At 40.6% G+C, this 23634-nt stretch overlaps 1 protein-coding gene across 4 annotated transcripts in view; it reads right to left on the reverse strand.

Annotated features, from left to right (window-relative positions):
• Hs3st-A (Heparan sulfate 3-O sulfotransferase-A) overlaps positions 1 to 23634 on the reverse strand; it is a 186155-nt gene that overhangs the window by 44884 nt on the left and 117637 nt on the right. The window lies entirely within an intron of this gene.

Here is a 23634-nt window from a genome sequence, read left to right on the forward strand (position 1 = left end):
TTCGTGCCTTGTCTAGTGGTCCATTGTTGAGCTACTGCCTTTCATTCGGCAACAATGGCACCAATTAATATCATTAGCCATTAGCTCTGCCGCCGTTTGTAGTACGTATAATCCGTTCAGTGGTTCTCAGGTGGGTCTCCCTTCCCCTTTCTGTTCGCAACTGAGATTTGCACCATGTAAATCAATTAGACTGTGTTTGTTGTTACACTCACATTCATAATTCTATTATGTCTAGACTAAGATAGTTAAATAGCTAAGATGGCTAAGACTAAGCCTTACGGAGTTTTTACAATAGTTCCTGGCACTTCCTCGTCTAAGAATGTAAGGCTTCGTAAGAAAAAATCCTTTTCCCTTAATTCTAATCGAAGAAAAGCATCAAAAGAGGGAAATGACGAACGCACAAAAAATAGTTTACTTTACACTTGGGTCATTTGATTGAGACACAGAGTAATTTTTTAACGGTTATATTCTACGTATTTCTGATGTTTCATTTCTAATTGGGTAAAACCTCGGGGAACTTTCAAAACTGTATACATTTTTACAACTCATACTAACGGAAATGCTGCGATTTGATATAGACGATGAAATTAAATGATGTAAGTAACGAGTACGAGCATTCTTCATTCTTTTTATCCTTAATTTCATTCATTAGAAATAATAAAAATTATTGACGAATGCTCCGCGCCAACCTCCATTCAAATTAAACTCGAATTATTATTTAAAACACTGACACGGTGGATGACATGTTTAACCCTAGTCTGCCTGAGTGGGGTCAGATTGACCCCACGGGAGTTTCAACTCTTTGCCATTTTTCGTGGTATGCACGAAATTTTTTGTCCTTCACAGATAGCTCTACAAAAACATCTAGGAACACGGTTTTGAAGGGAAAATAAAAAAAAATAAAAAAAATGTGCATTAGAGATCAAAAAATTCACGAGTACCCCTAGAAAGCCTGAGCGGGGTCAGATATTCTTATAACATATATTTTACCATTTAGCATCACAAAAGCTTACTTTGAAGGTGTATTCATTTTTCTCTTTTTAATTTTTTTCAGAAACTTATAAAACAAGCAAAATTTTTTCAGATTTTTTTCGTTTTCAGTATTTAGTAGCCTTGTGATTTTTTTTCTCATGCTGAGAACAACATGGCAACATGTGTATGATAAAATGGTTGCATACCCTGCGCCGTGTTTTTTTTAAAACTTAGATATGCTTTATTGTTAAGGCCTGTAAGGTTAGTGCACTGATATTAACTAAAAACATGAAAAAAGCATAGTTAACTAATTGATTTTCAGCCTGAGCGGGGTCAAATTGACCCCGCTCAGGCTTTCTCGTTGGTTCAGAGGCTCAGGCAGACTAGGGTTCACATGTTTTTCCCTCATTTTTTTGTTAAAGCACAGTTATCCTCTTAAAACTTTACGCGGTAATTTTACATTAATTCCTCGTTTCCCGGACGAAAGAACGTAATTTCATTCATTGGTAGCAAAATTTTCTCGAACAGTTCAAGTTTTTACAGAATTCTAACTTTGCAGTATCGGTCCAAAATTTTGCTGAATTTTACTCGAACATATGAAATTCGGTGAAATTTTCGCTTAGAAATGCAACAAGATTTTGTAATAAAAACAGGATGGGCGAGTGGAACTTTTGTAAAGTTGGAATTTAGTTACCCCTCTCTACGTCTACGAAATGACGAACCCGACAGATATCATCGCAATAAATCAGTACAAATGATCGCAAATTACTTTCGCGGCGACTTTGCGCATCACTTTGACAGGTCACGTCACTGGATACATCTCAAATTACAAATATCTCGGAAACGGTAAATCTATCGACAAAATGAAATACCACAAAAATTTCTGAACATTATTACATTTTCCTCCGAAAAAATCGAAAGAAACTAGCACAACGACAACCCTTGAATTGCTATTCGTGCGAAACCGATGGATCGCTGAATAAGTCGAAGGCAAATAGTCACCTCAGGCATTGCAGCATACAATAGTGTTTTAAACGATTTTAAGATCCTGAATGCACATTTATCATGAAATTTTCAGCACGTCATAAAACATAGAATTTTTAAAATTTCAACATTTGAATGTACTAGAGGCATGTAAAAAGGAGGAGCAAGGGGAGTTCGTGGATTTGAAGATACATATTTTTCCCAAAATATTGAAAACCCATGAACGCCTCGCTACAGCATTCCGTAAACTGTCAAAATTTGACTGATTTGTCAAAATGACTGATTTGACTAATTTTTTTTTTTTTTTTTTTTTTTTTTTTTTTTTTTTTTTTTTTTTTTTTTTTTTTTTTTTTTTTTTTTTTTTGGCATCTCAAACACTAGATATACATACAATGAACACTAATATTACAATGAACAAATCGTTATCATTTCTTTAACCTTATCTGTAACAAATATAATATCCAGTATGATACTTAAACTAAGTATCTGTGATTCGAAATGTCTGATTTGACTAATTGCCTCGACAGATACAAATCTTAAGCTCAAAATTAACCTCTCTTTATTTCTCCACGAGGCATCGTGGGGCGAAAGCGCGCAAGGGGCAGGAAGAGATTTGCGGCGTGCGTTTTGATGAAAGGCAGGTGTAATTTGCTCCCTGCGACCGAGGTCACCGCTCGGTGCCTCACATTAAAAACTATTCACACTCTGATCTCGTTGGAACTGCCATCAAAAGACTGTAACGCTGAGGCGAAATTATTTTTCCGTATCTTGATCAAAAGTCACCGCAGACCGGACGTCCTCCATTATCATCACGCCAAGCTCCTGTCCGTCTCAAAGATCGTGACTACCCGCTAATGCTCCCTCTCCCCCTCCCCCACCCCCATCGCTACTCCTCCCCAACGACACCCCCGCGCTGACATTTTGGGGGAATGGTAAAGTCCCTTTATACTGAGAGTCAAGACATTGTGAATCCATTTCTGATTGGTTCCCGTATTTTAGGCCTTCACAGTGTCACAAACGGGAATAAAGATTACATTTTCACCGATTGCAAAGATTATAATCTGGAATGGACCAGGGAATTACGGGTTCGGCAAGGAACAAACGGAATGAGAGAAGGAAAGGAGAAAGGAATTTGAAAATGGGCCGATCAAAGATTACGAAAAACGTTCAATTTCTGTAATCTTTATTCCCGTTTGTGACTTCATGAGGGGGTGTTGTCTTGACTCTCAGTATAAAGGGACTCTAGGGAATGGTGGCTGCTCCCTGAGTAGAGGTACGTAGACGTGGAGTACCTTTAACGCACAAGAATATGGACAGCATGGGTTCAAGGGGAAAAAGCGGTGACTCTGGATGGGAAAGGGTACAGCTGCCAACCGTTGCGGTTTCCACTCTGCAACTTCGCCACAGTTCGTCGTATCACCACTAAAAAACGCGATTAAATTTCAATGTTGCCAAAATTCATTTTTACCGGGAGTTTCTTTGAGAATTTTTTGAGGAAAATTTTTGTTAAGGAAACTAAATTTTTGAAGTAAGTTCGTAGGAAGTATTAATACTATAATTAGTTCAATAGACAAAAATAAGTGGATCAAAATTGAACATTTTTTTGGTCTTATTAATAGGTAAACGTATACAGTTTACATAAAAATGAAGCCACTACTCATCATCCCACGGAGTGGATAAATGGGAATCAAGAGAAATCACAGGAGCCAGGTCCAATCGGTCAGCAATCGGTGGTTTATTGCTGATTTTTCTCTATTTCATCTTAAATTTTGTCATCAACCTGACGAAAAATGGACTCATGCATTTTCTTTAAATAAAGACTGGAAAGCTTACGTAAGATTGTCAGCCCTACCCTCCCCTCCCCATCGTAAGGCACCGTAAGGCTGTTACAGACAACCGCTCCCCCCTTGGAGCCTTACGTAATTTATGGACGGCCCCTAATTTCATTTGGGAGGATGAAATTACGGAGAGGGCGATCTTTGCAAGTTTCCTCGAAGTTGAGTGCGGGTATCTCTGGAACCACTGTTTACTCTCTTATAATTGGCCATTGCGAAAACGGTTGATAACGACAAGTTAATTATCAGCAAACAAAAAGATGCCGGGAGAGGACTTTGAGCGGAGTGGAAACCCACAATACTCATTTTCGCCGAGTGCCACGAAGATGAAGAGGTGTCTTTCGATAACCAAGCTGCTCATTATGGATGGAAATCACCGATATGGAAGCTACCCCGATTGGAAGTACCGCTGCGAAACTTCGAGCTATGGAAATATTTTTTTCATTCTCTAAGTCAATCGACGATGTTTTTCCAAGTTTTTTCGCAGTTTCTTCAGCTTCCCATCGCTCGTGCTGCTCAGTTATTTTCGAACTCTTTCATTACTTTCCCACTAAACTTGTCCTCCAAGCCCCTCGTTGGAAATACATGATTGGTGTGCTTCACGCTATCTTCGCAGAGAAAAAATCATAGTTATAATCACCATATTAGTGGTGTTCAATATGAACTCTTAATTAGTAGTTGCCATAACCAAAAATAAAGATATTTTTACCATTAAATGGTAATTTTACTACAGCATACTTGTAAAATAACGATTGCTCCAGTGAAAAAATCACTATTATTGGTTATGGCCACTACTAATTAAGAGTGCACATTGAACACCACTTAAACGGTAATTATAACCTTAGTTTTTTCTCAGTGTTTGTTAAGACTTGTTCATAATTTGGAAGCTCAGAGATTTCACGCAACCCAGCAGCCTTATTTTTTAAACTTTAACTGGCTTTGTCGACAAGATAAGGAGCCATTCATAAATAACGTAAGGCATTTAGGGGGAGGGGGGGTCTATAGCAACCTTACGGTGCCTTGCGAGGGGGAGGGCTGAGCCTTACATACGCTTTCCAGCCTACATTTAAAGAAAATAAAAAAATCCATTTTCGTCAGGTTAAACATAAAATTCAAGATGAAATAGAGAAAATCAACACATCACCAATTGCTGACCTACTGGACCATGCTCCTGTCATTTCTCTTGATTTCCAATTGTCCACTTTGTAGGATGATAAATAGTGACTTCATCCTTATGTCAACTTTATACTTTTAACTATTCCAAAGACTAAAAAAATCTTCAATTTTGCTCCACGCATTTGTGTTTATTAAACTAATTGTATCATTAATATTTCCTGTGAACTTACTTCAAAAATTTAGTTCCACTAATAAAAGATTTGGCCTAAAAACTTCACTGGTATTCTAAAAAAAAACGTAATGCTTACATCTGTGATAATTGAAAAAAAGGGGGGATGTCAGTCGAGCCTTACGCAATTTTTAGAAGGGGGGTAAGGGATGCCTTACAGTGCCTTACGGGGGGAAGGGGATCTCAAAATGGGGGGAAAATGCCGTACGTAATTTATGAATGGCCCCTAAGACAAGACATACCTAGCCCCATCTGCGCTGTATAATACATCAATTTTCGACTATCGTCGTGCCGTCATAAATTTCAACAACCAGGCTGGCTGCAGAAAAACTTAAGTTGCGGTGACAAAAGTAGTTCTGCGTCTTCGTGACTTTTGAAGAGCCGGAACTCCATTTCCTGGGGCGATGGTAAATGCGAAGTGAACTGTTGAAACTAACTCTCATATACCTATTCGGTGTGAAAAATGGCTGAAAGAGCAAGAAAAATCGCCGCAGAGACGCAGTCGGCGAAGTGACCTAACAAGACTAAATAAGACGTGGAGATAATAAATCCCCCCCCCCCCTACCTAACCTCCAGCCCTGGGCCCCGACAGCAGCCAGAGAAGAAAAAAATATATTATATTCATCTATATGCAAGAGAAAAGAATGCATTTAAATTACACATCCACTAAAACTGCCGTGTCGACTTGACTCAAGTCGTCGCACAGCAGGACATAAAGATCTGGTGCTCGGACAGAGAGTTCGGTAGAAATATTTTACGGGCGATATTTCTTGTCACAGTCGCAATTTGTGCTCCGGCGCGACGTTGCAAAATTTCTTAAAATTTTACGGAAAAACTAATTAACAGAATCACCTGCAGACTTCACCTGATATTCCTTTTCTGATCAATATTAATCTCTGGAATTTTCACGGAAGTAAATGCAAAAAGTTAAGGGAAAAATGATGAAAATTTTGAAATGTTCGGTAAATTGGCGCGTAAGCATAAAACAATGCAGCTTGGGACACTGCCCGGAAAGGAACGAATACCTTCGATGAAGTTTTTGGCAATCAAGGGATGTGCTCGTTGGTTACTGGAAAAAACTAAATAATCGTTACGATGCAGATGATTCCTCCCTCTGATTTGATTTCACCAATAAAAAACCTTCGGACCTATTATCGAAATTGATAGACTAAGCGATGGACAGGAAGAAAAAGAGAAAAGGGAGGGATTCTAATGGCGGAAGCTACTAATTGGAATGAACGAAGAGGAGGTAAGTAATAGACTAACTAATGGCAACCTACGAGGAATACGGGTATTTTCCCCATTATAGCCTAAAACATAACCGCCCGTTTCAACCAATAGGATCACTATATTTCTCCTTTGCAGAGGCGTAGGAACGGGGGGGCCAGGGGGGCCTGGCCCCCCCTAGAACTGGAAATAGTATCATCTGGCCCCCCTCCAGAAATTCTGGATGTTGCAAAAACACCTTCTTCAACGATAAGTCTCTGTCGCTATGGCCCGTGAGAGGATGCCTATAAATAGAAAAACCTGTTGAATGCAACAATTTCAAAGTATTTTAACCTTAAAATGCAAAAAGATGGGTGATTTTTAGGCAGAAATTGAAGGAAGATTAGCGCCACAAGTGCCTCGAGATGCGCTCAAGTAGAGTTAAAATTTCAAAAATTTTCCGGGGGAGTCCCCCCGGACCCCCCGCTAAGGCCCCCCCAGCAAAATGACCTACCTACGCCTATGCTTCTTTGTCAATCGCATTGTCCATCAATTTCAATAATCAGCCCGCAGATCAGAATCTGTACCTTCATCGATTTTGAAATTTAAGAAATGCGTACCTCGATTTACGGCGTCACAGACTTCCTGTCATACTACTTATTCTGTATGCAAAACGACTTAACATCGTTTCTTGAAATATTCGGTAATTTTTCTTCTCTATGTGAAGATTCTTCTGTAAAAATTCCGAGCCATAATGTTGGTTGGGTCTCCTTTGAATAAATAGTGTATTTTGAGATACTGCAACCGAGATACGCATTTTTGCAATTCCACCGTCGACATTCATTTCAATACATGGAAATAGTTTTCTCCTATTGCTTTTCTATTTCATGGAACGTAAAATGCCTTAATTTTCTAATTTTTCGTCCGTCTATCGAGCCAACATTTCAACCCCTTAGCGGCGTGGCGAAAGAAATGAAGTCGTTCGTAACAGGGCATTTGCATAAAACAAAGCAATTATCTTTTGCGGGCGAGCGAGGGAAAAGGGCGGCAAATTAAGAATGCATGAGAAGAAACCATTTAGAGATAAACGCAGGAATTACATTTTAATAATTTTGCACGACTCGCAAAACGGGACGTTTGTTTGCTTTTCCTGCTCCGCTTGAGGAGTTGTTCTCCGTTCCTTTCAAGCAGCTCTCACAAGCCAATACTTCCGCTTGTCCTCCGAGATCCGCGCCGCCGCGGCGCACAGTTGATGAGCGGGGCCAATAAGAGAGCTCCAACATAATTCGGCAAATTTGCGAGCTTTCAGGAATTGGTTTCAAGAGTTTTCTAAAAAAATTTCCCTCAAAAAGTCGCCCGTAAACTTTGAAATATTACAAAAAACACGACAAAAGGATGTGTCCCATTAAGGAGGGTATTTTGGCCCTAACTATGCTCGAAAATTGAAACAGCTTAGAATGATGTCATGTATGGTCAAATCCGACTCTTAACCATCTGCCCTGTGAGAACTTGCCCTTATTTGAGGTTTTTTGAAAGGGTTTTGCCTGAGACACCGGCGCAAAGTAGTGAAGTTTTGCAGTTTTCTCGAATAATTGCTCATTTTCGGTCCTAAATTATTGTTTATGTATGAGCGCAAGCTACTACCACTTTCTTCTTTAAATATGTTGTAATAGGTGTACTAAAGATTATCATATTCGAATATGAAAGCGGTAATCCCCTGTGCTCATACATAATGCAGGACCAAAAATGAGCAATTATTCGAGAAAACTGCAAAACTTCACTACTTTGCGCTGGTAAATCAGGCAAAAGCCTCTCAAAAACACCTCAAATAGGGACAAGTTCTCACAGGGTAGATGATTAAGAGTCGATTTGACCATACATGACATTATTTAAAGCAGTTCCAATTTTGGACCTAAGTTTGGGCCAAAATACCCTCCTTAATGGGACACATACACATCCTTTAGTCAACCCAAGAGATTTGGTGAATATGACTCAAGAAACTCTAAAAAAGAAAAATATTCACAGCACGTTTAGGTTTTTTTGTGTCCCACTTCCCAAACTTGTCCTCCAAGCCCCTCGTTGGAAATACATGATTGGTGTGCTTCACGCTATCTTCGCAGAGAAAAAATTATGGTTATAATTACCATATTAGTGGTGTTCAATATAAACTCTTAATTAGTAGTTGCCATAACCAAAAATAAAGATATTTTTACCATTAAATGGTAATTTTACTACAGCATCCTTGTAAAATAACGATTGCTCCAGTGAAAAAATCACTATTATTGGTTATGGCCACTACTAATTAAGAGTGTACATTGAACACCACTTAAACGGTAATTGTAACCATAGTTTATTCTCTGTGTTAGTTTGTCATCCTTTGTCATTTTGTCGTGATTCCGTTCGTTAATGCCTGTAATGATCCCACAAATTACACCATTTGGCAACGCGGCCAGATACGGAAGATAGTAAATAATTAATAACAGTGGCGTGGCGTGCTTTGCGATACATTGATCGATCTACGATTTAAACCTAAAGAGAAGGATCGATAAACAGGGTGTTCGCGACAAACACTTTAATAACAGACTCTTTACCACAGCTTCAACCGGGGAAATATCGATGATCGATCATTTACGTTTCGCCACTAATTAACGAGATACGATTTTTACATATATATTTTTAGGTAAATTAAAGTATAAGATTCAAAAGATGGTTAAACGTGAAATAGCCGATAAAGTCGAGCGAGCAATTGCTGTACGAATAATTAGAACTAACTTTGTACGTTTATTATTAATTTACTTATTTCTATTTATCGATTTGACTGAATACTCGAATCTCCCCATCTTCGCGCGACGACGTCGAATACATGCAATATGCAATTAGATACATATTTTGCTACCACGAGCGGAAAAAATTGAAGGCGCTCTAATGCTTTCAATGGCTAGGTCTGGATGCAACTATTCGTGTTCTCAGGATGTCCGTGTTGCATACACAACAAGTTGCAGGCGCTCTAGCTTTCTCACGCACAAAACGCGTCTGCGGTTGTCACAAATTTTTAAGTTTTACAGTATTTACAAATTTTAAATTTACAAATGTTACGAAGTCAAATTTTAATCACAGACAATCCTGAGAGCGAAGTATCCGAAAAGGGAAGTAATGCAATATTTCTTCCGGCCTTTTCAGCGCCTATGTACTAAAGATTTTTGGAGTCCCTTTCCACCTGCAGAGAGTTGGTTGCATCCGGTTGTTTCTTGACGACCCTCCGGCAACGAGCCAAAGTTAGGAAAGTGCTGCCGCAGAGTTTACAAATTATGACCCACAAAACGATTCGCTTAATATTATAACTAAATTTATGAAGTTTTCCCCATCTGTCTTTGAACTTTCCTGAAGAGCATATTGCTTCCAATTTATAGCTGTTTCAATACTGTAGATTTATCCACTTTGTTTTTATCTTGAGTGCAACTGGAGTTGCAGGGCAGAGGCTACGTGAGTCAAACGATGTTTCAACATTTGTATTCACTACTGACAAAATTCTGTATTTCCCCTCAAGCTAACTACTTTCGAACAAAGATAAATTACGATTTAATTTTCATCGATCATAATATTTTACGCTTTAATACAAAATTAGGAGAGTAACGCCTAACGTATACTACCAGAGGTAAGAAGCGCCTGTGGAGGAGGGGGGGGGGGGGGGCCGCGCGAAGTGGTCAGGGGGAGTAGCCCCGTAATTAGTTATTTGAAATGTCTGTTTAAAGTCAGAGAACGCTTTCCTTTTAAGACATGTAAAAAAAAACACTTGAACCAATTCGAGAAGGCTCTCACTCTCCCTCTCGAAATTTCATTGAGTAAAGTACAACTCCAGGAGAAAAAATAGAGCGTCACGGACATTCAAATTTTCTAAATGCATTTTGAGAAACTATTTTAGAATTCAATTTTCCCATCAAATAGTGATCGGTACAATTTTAATGCATGTTTAGGTTTAACAAAGCACGGAATTGGTAACATTGATATTGAGAAAACTATTTTAACCACAAAGGTGTTTCAGTTTTTTTGTCATCACGGAATTACATCGTCCTTTTCGCTCAACGACATTGTCTCCACAAAAGTATGCTTCTGATCAAGAATAATACTTTCCGAATGTTTTTCTCGGTTTTTTACTCTGTCATTTCCGATACACAATTAGAAAAGAAAACATTTATTCTATCAAAAACATATAGGTTTTCGATGAAACAAACGAAAGTCTTTTTCATACCGAATTCTCTTTTTGAAAAATACTTCATATTTTTTGTTTAGATCGGCCCCGATGATGGGAGAAAATGGCTCAATCAATCAACGAGTGGTACGCATTTTCTTAACTCGAGTATTGAGACAACGTAAAATGTTCCTGAGTAGATGCTCTATGACCTCAAACGAGGCCGCCATTTTGGCTCACTAGCGCTCGCGGCGCAAAACGGAGTTACTCTGAGCTGAATGAGGAATGCACTGCTGGCACCGTCATCTGAATGGAGAGAGCCGGGTGATTGAATATCGCGAAATAAACGTGGATCAATGAGACTGCAATCGAACGTAGTGATCGAATCGTTCATTCGATTGACGACATGAATTCAAAGCCTCTCAAACGATTCGAATCGAATCGAATGCGCAGACTTGGATAGGGGTTGCGCCTTGAAAGCCTCCCTGCCGCGCCGCGAAGAGAGGGGCGGGTTAAGGGTGGGATACGCTGTACGCTCCTACGGGTTGACAGGGGGAGTGGGGGGGATAGTGGGTGGGGGGCACAGACAAACGTTGCATCCGAGAGGGCACCGAGTTTGACCCGGGAATTAGATCGATATCACCTTGACCTCACGGTGAATTCTCCATGTACCTACTCCACACTGCGCTGTGGCTCCGGGCTGCGCACAGTGGATCGAGTCGATCGGAGAGGTCGGGCATAAAATTCGGAAACTTTGAAAGCTTACAACTCCGTCCATTCAACATTTCGAGGTCTTAAAAGTGGTTCTATCGGTTTCCTCGTGAAATTTTCGGTCATAAGCACCCCGAAAAATTTGGAATGTGACGAATTAAACATCAAAATTTGTAGTTTTAGTTAACAATCTCATGTCCAACCTCTCAGATTGACTCGATCCACTGTGCTGCGCTCTACAAATCCACATTGTAATGTGCCTGCCCTTATTTGCCGCGGCATTTTTCCAGCTATGCGTGCCGTTTTCTGTGCTTCTGCCCTCGGGAAACCGGTGAGAGGAAACGAAAACGCGCCCTGGGACCGACCGTACATTATACGAAGGGGAGTTTTCCCGATTTTCGGACCCACCCTCCTTCCTCCTCTCCGCCACCTTAGGGCACACCTACGCTGCCGTGCTAAGGAAGAACGTCGTATGAACATTCGAGAGTTGCCGAATTTCCTTCAGTAAAATGTTTATTTTTGAGGAAAGATATGAAGATTTTTCCTTGAAATTTTCAGGGACTTTAAGTGAACTTGCGAACAAAATTATCTAAAAAATTGGAAGGGAGACATTCATAAGTTTACCAGGAAGTTCGTGTTTTATGAAAGGAAGTTTAGCAGCCCCTGTAGGGTCACACGGCGTTTTTCTTTCGTGCGGCAGTACGGCAAATCTAGACCTCCCCCCCCCCCCCCCTTCGAATAAGTAAGTGAGGCAACCTCGACCTTTCCTTCCGTAAAAACGCTACGATAAATTCACCGCGTTCAGCAGCAAGGTACCAAGCCACAGCAGCTATTACTAAATTTCACTGGGCAATTTAATTTTTTACAAGAAACGGTTTGTGCGGATTCCTTGGATATAAGCGGAAAATTCACTGAAATTTGCACAAAACTCCACACAACCGTTTTCATACAAAAAATCAAATTGCCCACTCAAATTTGGCAATAGCTAATATGGCATGGCTCCTTCCTGAGGTGGGAAAGGTGCATGAGTGTAGTTTTTGAAAAAATTGAGATACTAATGATTTCATGTAAAAATAGCCTTAATGCGCATTCTGTGAAAAATTCTCTCCAAAATTTCGATTTTTAAGCATCAAAAGTCAACTTCCTCTCCGCCATAAAGATCCATGTAATTTTGTAACTTCAAACACGTACTACTCGGAATAGCGAAAACTGCACTTATGCCGCACGTCCTCCAAGCCCCTCAAATAAAGTGCTGAAATAGATTGAGACTGTACATCTTTAATGCATTCTAGTATATGTGATGATTATCCTAATCCTTATGAAACGAATAACATAGGTGTTTTAAGGCAAACTGGCACAAGCGTTCCTACCCTCCTCCTTTTCTCCGGATCTGAAACATTTTTCCATTGATTTTCAAGGAGGGCCTTGTTAAGTTGATTCGGGTTTAAAAAACCTGAGTCAGTTAGACTATCGGCAACGTCTGTCAGCCTAAGAACTTTTTGCAAGTCAACGCTTAGATTCATCTATTAATTGATGACCCATCACCAAAATGTTGAGCAATTGGTTTCGCAAACCTAGCCTAATTCGCAAATAGTTGCCCAGGAAAGCGCACACCCATATCTCTACGTACACGAGTCATCATTAATCGAATGTATGTTCGAATTCGCGAAAAACACTGTTGAACTCCGAACTTCAATTTTGCCTCACCCACTTCCATTGCTAAGATTGTGAGTGCGGGGCATCTTAAATATTTTGTCTCTGGGTATACATACGAATTTGAGGCAAAGTTTCTCCTAAAATTTGCGAGAGCCGCGGCGAAATCTTTGAAGATTGCGTGGGGAATGCTTACAATTAAAGCGGGGTCCGATTCGAGAAAACGGAGCTCGGGTGACAAAAGAGCCCGTTAACAAGGAAGAGAACGGGGCCGGAGCACTCGCCTAAAAATAATGAGATCGCATAATATTTACAGATAAATTATGGGATCGGAATAATAGGGCCAGGAAACGGGGAGCGAACCGGCGCCTCCTCATCAAAAATCGCGTATCTCCGCAAAATACTGTATGGTAATAGGTGTTTTTTGCCCGGTACAGTTGGAGTTCTCGCCTCACGGTAAACTGAGTTGTTGAATTTCGTGGACAATAAAATCTGGAAATTTCACGTGAAATAATTCATGTAATATCGGAGTTATAAGGAATATTTGAAAAATACGATTATGCATTGAATATTTTGTCACAAATGAGGTACTCATTTAAAATACGAATAAGTCCACCACTACTTTAGAGACTGAAGTTCAATGGAAATTGAATCTTAAATGAACCTAAAAATTGTAGAAAGGAGAAAGAAAATCGGATTAAAATGATCACCTAATGACATTACGAAACTAGAACGTTAGAAAGAATTGTAGCACAAAATGATAATTTAGGGGATCAGAGAGATAGTGATGATACATCTTCACTCTCGCTTAAATTCTATGAGGTAACTGCGAATTTAAGTTAATAAACCAATATTTCAGCAGGAAATTCTTACAGAGAATTTTTCAGACAGTAAAGGGAAAATCAATTGAAATGTTACAAAATGAAGGCAGCAGTCGAAATACCCGCGTAAACATAGACTATGTAGAATATGACTAAAAATGCCTGTGACGTCAGGAACCGGCAGACATAGGCGAATCCAGCAATTTGGCAACACTGAATTCCTCCATTTAAACATATGCTAAATAATCGATTCTTCGTGGAGCACTTGCCTCCTCTCGGAATCGATACATTTCCATAGGTTTAAATGGAAGAGATCCGGTGCTGCAAAATTTCTGGATCCGCAGGATCCACTAATGCCTTCAGATGCGTTTTTCTCATCACATCATCGATCTACTTAAGCGCACATCGTAAATCTTCAATCCGTCCTTCATTCGCCATGTGATAGGTCGAGAATAAAGACTTCGCATTTGTAATTCTACGGTAATTTTCAAAGAATCAGCACACTTATTCAGTCAGTCAGCATTTCTGAGCGGGAGAGGTGGGGGAGCTGAGGAGCTCCCCAACATTTTCACGTAATAGCGATTCGTTACTAATGACATTACGGCGGTAAATCTCACGTCAAGGATCCGAGGAGACGACTACCGTGCTAAAGGAAAAACGCCGTATGAACAGTCGAGAGTTGCCAAATTTCCTTCGGTAAAACATGTATTTTTGACGAAATTTATGCATATTTTCCCTTGGAACTTGCAGACATTTTAGATTAAATTGCGCACAACAGTCACTGGAAAAAAAATACACATTGGATCTAGAAGCCAGACTTTTGAAAACATTGACAAGAAAAAATCCTCTTGATTCAATCGGATTTTTGCTTGAATCAAAACGAAATCCGCTTAAATTAAGAGGCTTGGTTCTTGATTTAGGCAAATATCCGATTCAATCAAGAGTATTTTTTTTTGTCGATGTTTTTAAGAGTCTGGACTCTACATCCAATGTGTTTTTTTCCAGTGTTGTGTGAAAATTTGGTAACTAATATTCACAATTTTCTCAGTAAATTCGATTTTTGTTGGAGGAAATTTGGCAGTTCTCAAATTTTCATACGACGTTTTTCCTTAGCACGGCAGACGATAACAGGGCGGTGAAATCGGCGACGGAGGGATCCGGAAAAAAACGAGGCGCTCGTTCTCATTGGCTGTAAGATCGTCGAGGATTCCGGAGACTGGAGCTACGTTCCGAACAGAGTCGTTCCGAACGCGGAGCATGATCGCTTTTTCAAACTGCTCACCTCGAACATGTTCGTTATAATGTGGCTCGGCGCGGTTGCTAGGATCCATTTTTTAGCATCGAAAGGGGAGGAAAATCTGTTCCCCGAAGAATCACGTGCAAAATACATGCTCCCCCGCCGCCTCCCCCGCGCATCGACCCCTCCCCCCTCCCCGGCCGCGACCGGAAGCAGCCGCAGGTTCCCAACACCTCCGAGTACTGGCTTATCTCCATCCACTTTTTATTACGCTTTCCTCCTTCTTCCGGTTTCCGCTTTCCTTCCTCATGCGTGGAATTGTAAGTAAGCCACAGCATGAACAATGCCGGGCGGAGGGGGGCAGGGTGGCCGGCGGGAGGGGAGTCCTGCCCGCGCTTCCCCCTGGATTAATAAACATTAAATTCGAGAGAATAAAAGCTAACTGAGTTTGCCCGCCCCTCTCCCCGCGACCGGAAACGTCAACTCTTTTTCCATAAACTCTGAAACTGAAACGGAACAGGTTCTCCGGGCCCTCGCCACGCTGCCGCTCTCGCACCGGGAAAGAATCCTCTCCCGTAGATCTTAGATTCCAAGCCACAAAATACCCGCAAAATAAAAAGGCTATCGAGCAGTGAGGAAAAATGACCGACGTTTTGGGAAGTGGAACACAAAAAAACCTGAACGTGCTGTGAATATTTTTCTTTTTTTAGATTTTCTTGAGTCATATTCACCAAATCTCTTGGGTTGACTAAAGGACGTATATGTCCCATTAAGGAGGGTATTTTGGCCCAAACTTAGGTCGAAAATTGAAACAGAATAGTATCATGGATGGTCATATCGACTCTTAATCATCTACCCTGAGAGAGCTTGTCCTTGTTTGAGGTGTTTTTGAAAGGTTTTTGCCTGATTTACCAGCGCAAAGTAGTCACGTTTTGCAGTTTTCTCGAATAATTGCTCATTTTCGGTCATAAATTAGATTGTTTATGTATGAGCACAAGCGACTACCACTTTCTCCATTAAATATGTTGTAATGGGTGTACTAAAGATTAACATATTCCAATATTGAAGTGGTAGTCGCTTGTGCTCATACATAAACAATCTAATTTGGGACCAAAAATGCGCAATTATTCGAGAAAACTGCAAAACTTCACTACTTTGCGCCGGAAAATCAGGCAAAAACCTCTCAAAAACACCTAAAATAAGGACAAGTTCTCACAGGGTAGATGATAAAGAGTTGATTTGATCATACATGACAGTAGTCTAAGCTGTTTCAATTTTCGCTTAAAGTTAGGGCCAAAATACCCTCCTTAATGAGACAAATCCTTTTTGGGTTGAAAAGCAACTTTGTTAAAAATCAGACTTCAACTGACAGGATCAAACTGGTTATAGTTTAATGTGTTAGCCATGGAGTGAATGATCAGTTGTCGACATTTCCTCATTGAAGCTGTGGTGAAGAATCGATTATTGAGGTGTTTTCCCATTTACACACACGTATTTTAGCACATCATTCCCATTTTCACACAGATTAGATCATTTTGTCACATTTTCTCGAATAATGTTTAATTCATGAACCAGGGGTATCCTCGTATTCAGTTCACTCAGTAGTTTCCACTGGAACACGAAATTAATCAAATTTCAGACACCTGCAAATTCTCTATTGGATCCAACCAATACGCGATGGATGACGTCATACGCCGCGTTATTCGATTGACCATCTCTGTTATTATTTGACGTACAATTTTTTACTTTTGGGCTCTTCCTATTTTTTTAGCTAATCTACAAGCTTAAATCGTCAAAATAGATTCTGCTAACAGCGCAACTGATCCCTGGCCAGCTCTGTGTATCTTTCAGTTACATTTTAGGTCATGATCTGCATTACAAAAAATGTTATAAGCTTCATAAGTGAATCGTCTCGGAGGCTGGCAACAACGCCGGTTAACTTTCTCCGTGTTTTTCTAGAATCCCTGATGTATCGTTCTCTAACTTTGAATTGCTTTCAAAGGATATATTCGAGGAATTTTGGGTGTTTTTTGCTCAAATGATGGGGAGTTCCCTCTAATTTGTAGAAATTTTATCTCATAGTATCTATTTTTTTTTTATACATCTCAAGGGTCCTTCTTGCCTGATGTAAAAGTATCCAAAGTTATGTTTCAAACTTGACGTGGTAGGATAAATTGTCATCGTTAAAATCGCGATTTTAGCTGCAAAACATCAATTCATACTTCTGATCGGCTAAAAGTCCTTATGGAATTAGTAGTTGTTCCGGCACGTCGCGGTACATGACATCGACATACATGATCTGCTATACTGCCATGATAGCCGTAAGTCTCAAATTTTCGAAGACTACGCTTCTTCAAGATGCGACATATGTAATGTTCTTAAACTCGCTGATAACACGGAAAAATTCGTCTCATTTGTAAAAAAACGAGACCTTTAGGAAAACCTAGCCGCAAGTGCGCAAAACATGAAGTTGATTTAGACGAATCAGTTGTAAGGAATATTATTCCGCGAGAGAGCTGTACTTATCGAGTGAGAAGATGCCCTTCTTTGAAAAATGTCTAACCTTAAAAAGTGTTTGTTGTGTGCGAAAACGCAACGACAGAAGTATGCAGAAACTAGCATGTAAGTTGAAAATGAAATTGGTCGATTTTAAGCATCCAAACGATTTCCAAGAGTCTCTTGGATGATTTTTGGCAATTGCACGGACAAAAAAACTTCGTGCGTGGGACCCGAAGTTTAGGTCATCTGGGTCTCTGAAGTTGTGAAGATCCTTGAAGTGGCGTGGCGTGCTTTGCGATAGATCAATTGATGTGCCATTTAAACCTATGGAAAATGATCGATATGTAGGGTAATCACAGCGAACACTCTACAGTTTGATTTATCACAAATTATTATTTATATCCCTCACCAGTAGACAGATAGATAAAGACAAAACCAGATAATATCAACAAGATGTCAATATCAGATGGAGTATTCAAATCCGTGTAAATTTATCAATCTAATTTTTGTTTTGATTAACTGGATTATCATAATGATTAGGGAGATTAACCCAATTGCTACATGTAGACCATGAAATCCAGTCAAAATGAAAAAATAATTTCCGAGTACACTATCATTAAATCTAAATTTAGAATTCAGGTATTCATATATTTGAATTACTAAAAAATATAATCCTAATAAGATAGATATTGCTAGTCAGGAATCGATTCTTCAGCATAGCTTCAACTGGGGAAATATCGATAATCGATCATTCACGCCTCGCCACTAATTTGCGCCACTCATCAATGAAACCATTGAACCCCTTGGATTGATCGAGAACTAGGCCATTTTCATTGGGAACTGAAACGTCGTGTGGACGTTTCATACTCTATCAACTTTCATTCATTTGATGCTTACATTCGAAGACAATGCATTTTAGAGACCCTGCACTGCTATCATCCCTTACAGTCAAAGTTAGTATCGGAAGCCAACGCTCAGATTTGCCTAATGATGACTGATGAGCAACCGGTTTAGCATTCCTAAACTAATTTGAAAAACTCACCTAGCAAATTGTGCACCCCAAAAATCATCAGTCGTTATAAACCGAAATTTATTTTATTTTTTCTCGACAAGTTGCTCATCAAACATCATCAGCAGCAATGGAAAATTTCGTGAAATTTTTCGAAAATTTTGGGGATGTATTCAGGAGGTAAAGAAACGCCTAGAAACAGTGACTCTCGATTTTGACATTTTTCACCCCAAGCCTAAAACATTCACGCGATGCAAATGTTTTCGTTTGGTTTGAACGTTAGGTTAGGGCTAAAATCCACTCTAAAACCCCCTCGGTGCCCCCCCCCCCTTCGTGTATAGCATCTCATTAGGGTAGCATATTCAGCCGCATCAACAGGAAGATCATCTGAAACGCTTTCCGGACTTCGAAGGTTGAATGGACCACTAGACAAGGTACGAATTTAAGCAATCTGATACATGTTTCTCAACCAGAATTTCACATAGAACACGATTCACACAACGAAAATTACTGAAACCAACTCCTAATAAAGATATTAACGTTTTTATTTCACATTGGTCACGAGGAATTGAACTGCCCGCTCACAAAAAACTCAAAGCTCTGCGTGAGTCAAATCGCGCACTACAACGGTTTCAACAAGCTTCTTTATCGAGCAATGTTCATTTCCACCCATGTGTTGTTCAAACTATTAGCAATTTGCTATAGCTGAGCCGAAGCGTCAAGATTGAGGTTGAGAGATTCGTATATCGCAGAGACTGTCATGACAACGTTTAGCACGCGATGTGAATCACGTAGATCACTGAGTTTCCATGAGCCGGTGGTTTGAACTTACGCAACAAGAATCATTAAATATCTTCGTAAGAGGTTGATTTCGGTCATTTTCGTAGTGCGTATCGTGTTCTACGTGAAATTTTGGTTAAGAAACATGTATCAGAATGCTGAAATTCGTACCTTGTCTAGTGGTCCACTAACCATTCCTAAGAAATTAACAAAATTCAAATTTTCTAAAATTCATTCCAGACTTTTGACATTTCACTTTCCATCTCTGTGTACAACCCGACATTCATCCATCATTAAATGGCGAATTTCATTTTATTTTTGCTCGACAAGTTGCTCATCAAACATCATCAGGCGAAAAGCAGTGTTGAACTTTCGAATGAACTGAAATGAACTTTTTTTCTCACTCAGCTCCATCGCTTACGTTGTTAGTGAGGGGTCTGGTAAAGCGAATTCTCCACTAACTTCGGCCATTTTTTCGCGAAACGACCTGGTAACCCTGTCGCGGTGGGTTTTCGCATCGCGTTACCTAATTTGTTATTTCGTGACGCCGGGCGGGCATAATTAAACCGTTCTTTATTCATTAACTGAATTTTCCTGCGGCGCGGCGGTGACAAAAAATTCCCCTCTAATACCGCGCGGCTTTGTCAATTTTTAATTTCACCCTCTTCGCGCTTTGCCAGGATTCGGGCTCCGAGTGCGGATTGCGTATCTTCCACCGCTAATTCGTAGCTTGGCTGACAAAGGGACGTAACTACACATTGAGATGAACCCGGGAAAGCGTTAGGTTAAATGGACAACAGGGCTCATTGCGAAATGCAGTTACGCCTTTAAGTCAGGAAGGGGACGATTTCGCGTTCTCCCTGTTCGTTGCTCCTCCGACGTAGGGGCGCAAGTACATTTGGGAGTGAACCCCACTGACCATATAACTCCTTGTTCCCGAGGGCTAATGTGGGATTGCAGCAACGCCCTTGGGAGGTACTATACGTTTTGAGGGCGTTTTATCCTGTATTGTCGATGTGGCTAACTCCCTCGTACCTCCTATGAGATGACTGTCATCAGTGCCGACTGAGCACAGCGCACGCCGGATCGCAAAAATCCGCAGACAACCGGGAGCAAGGTTGCCAGGTTATGCAATGAAATGTAGATATTTTACACGGGTTTGAACGGGGAAAGTGGTTATTTTTCAGCGCTATCTGGCGACAATGACCGAGAGTTTAACATATGAATGCGTGCTTGTATTGCCATTTGCAGCACTCTGTAGATTTTTCAATAAAAGAGGGTATTTACAAAAAAAAAATTGAGATTCTCTCACCGAATTTTGTAATTTTTTCATAATAGTTGCAAAACGCTCACAGGTTCCTCTCGCACTGTCCGCACGTTGTCCGGATGTTGCACAAACCCTTTCTAGACATTATTAGTGATTGAATTTCAATATTTTTTTTTGTAATTTCATTATTATATTCATACAAGTTAGAATGAGGCCGCCAGTGACCGCAAAAATATTTTTCCTTTCCTATTGTAAAATCTGACCAGAGCGCTTTTTGTACTGTCATTTTCTCAACGATGTTTTACACTAAATTCGTCAAATATTTTTGGAGAAATGAATTGTTCCGACTAAGTTTGCAGATATCCGAATGCATTATCCCCAATAAACCAACGCAAGATTTGACTTATCCTTAATCGGACGTTTTTACTCCAAAATGAACTATCAATGAAAAAAAAGTGAAGCTGAAATAACATTCTGGATGTAAAAAAAAAGTGTGCGAGAACTTACAAAATGCTGAATTTACGGCTATAGCAGATACTCCAGCAATGTCAAGATGCAAATCTAACTGCCGTAGCGGGTAATTTAGCATTGTGAGTTTTTGCACAATTTCTTCACATCCGGAATGTTAAAACAACTTCACTTTTTTTTTTCGGTGATATTGAATTCAAAACCTATGCACATGGTTCTTTTCAACACGAATACGTCCAATTTTTTCTTCCATCAAGCCCAAAATACTTGAGCATGCGTGAGCTAGAGAATGTTCCCATGGGTGGAGGGAAGAGGGCACTTGTCATTCGGATGGTGGGGGAGGGGGCGGGGGTTCCTCGCTGGCAAATTAATTTTGATGAGTCATGGCTGTGATAAAGTTTGCCGCAACTGCTCATTAGGCACTCGACCAAGCACCGAGACGGAGTCGAAGCAAGCCCCGGATTAAGACCCTAATGCAGAGCCATCACCGTTATTTCGGAGGCCATTAAACAGATAAGGTTCGTCCGCTCTTCGTTGCAGCGGTGGCGCGGCGTGCTTTGCGATCTATCGATATTTGCCCGTTTGAAGCTATGGTGAATAATCGATTATTAAGGTTACACCCTGTTTATCGATACTTTCCCATAGGTTTAAATGGCCGATCAATCGATACATCGCAAAGCACGCGCACGCCACGCCACTGCGTTGCAGCCTCCGGCTAATTAGCGCTAAGTGCGGGTGGCCTACCCTCCCGGCGCACCACCTCAGCCGTCGCGCACAAGTCGTCGCTCCTCCGACGAAAGGGCGTACCTCTGTTTCCACACGAGCCGCAGAGAGCGTGGCTTTATACGGAGGGCAGGACTTACGTGGAAATGGAGATAGGTCCTTCCGTCGGAGGAGCGATGAAGTATTCGGCCGTGTTACTGAGGAGAGCAGTAGGTAAGTGCAAAAAATGAAGTTTTGAGGAAATGGGCCTGGTAGCGTCCACACGGAACATTTTATTGGACGGATCCTCCTTTCTCCGTAAAAGTGAAGATTACACGGAGAAAAACACGTCGTACATGGGACCCGAAGTTGAGGTCATATGGATCTCTGAAGTTTTCTGATCACGCATCCGAAAACTTGAGCTCGAGCTGCGGAAGTTCGGGTCAGACATCGAGGCACTTCGGTAAGTACCGGAGTACTTCAGATGTGTGACCCGAACCCTTCGGTATGTATCGAAGTACTTCAGATGTCGGACCCGAACTTTGGCAGCTGGACCTCAAGTTTTTAGATTCGTGATCCGAAAACTTCAGATATCCATATGACCTCAACTTCGGGTCCCATACGCACGAAGTTTTTTTCTCCGTGTAGTATCCGAAAGAAAACAAAGGCTGCTAAACAAGGGGCAAATTTAAGAGTTATGATTAACTAGGGGTAAGTCCCACCCCTGAGAGCGCGTCTCACCTTCCAAGTGAATAACCTCATAAGTTGGTCTAAATAAAATGGACTCATCTAGGGACTAGGGACTACCTTCTAACGATGGCCATAAAAATCATGAAAATCGGCCCTCCCTGATAAAAATTGGCGATAGGAGCTGCGTTTCAAAATACCATAGGAGTTCTTATAGCCAACTAAAAAAGACTATTGAAAATCATACAGCTGGCTGTAGAAAGCGGAGCAAATCAAATAGCCGGGCTATACGGAGCCATAAAAAAGTATACAGTCGGGCTACAGTTCCTATCGCCGGTTTTTACACTTTATCGCCATTGGCTATGAAAGGCTATAAGAAATTGTGTAGAAATTCGTGTGCTTTGGAAATCATTAAGTTTGATACGGAACTACCTTCATATTTACTAAACACACATTATATTTTTCTTTAAAACATGTTTTTTTTTTTCATCAATTAAAATGAGAATAGTCCATACAGAGTGTGCAAACATTTCAAAATCATGAGTTGAAAAACGCTGACTCCGCGAGATTAAATATTGGAGCCTAGCACAAGCGGAGCGGCGGCGCACTGGCGCCTACGAACCTAACAGAGATACTTCACGCATTGCGAAAAAGCGCATTGACGCCTACAAACCTAACAGGATACTTCACGCATTGCGCAAACGCGCATTGACGCTACAAACCTAACAGGGATACTTCACGCATTGCGCAATGCGTGAAGTATTCTGTTAGTTTGTAGGCCCAATGCGCGTTTCGCGCTCTCTGCCCGCCCGCTGCGCCGCAGCGTGCCACGGCGTCTGAAGCAACTATTTCACACCAGAGGTATTGCACAGTATCATAAGAAATTGAAAGCGCTCCAACATATTAAGAATGACAGGCATCCTTCAAAGTACGGAGCTTTCCTCGCAAAATAAATCAAGATACTACGGCACAAAAAGAGAGCGGTAGTCCAAAAACTAACATGAGTCCCAGTATCCGTATTTAGTAACGTTTAGCATAAACTTTATCGTCTGGCTGTTTCTTAATCGCCATCGGATATAAAAGGCTATAAGAAATTGTACAGCCGGCTACAGAAGCTATTGGAAATCTTACAGCCGGCTTTAGGTCTATAGTATTTTGGAACACACATTCTACTGCCAATTTTTACCAGGACTGTAAATCTTAATAAAGAAAATTTAGCGAAGAATGAACGTTTACATCGTGTAAATGAGAGAATCCGCAACTTCATCA

This window comes from Bemisia tabaci, chromosome 1 (assembly GCF_918797505.1).
Source record: "Bemisia tabaci chromosome 1, PGI_BMITA_v3".
In the NCBI taxonomy this organism is placed as follows: domain Eukaryota; kingdom Metazoa; phylum Arthropoda; class Insecta; order Hemiptera; family Aleyrodidae; genus Bemisia; species Bemisia tabaci.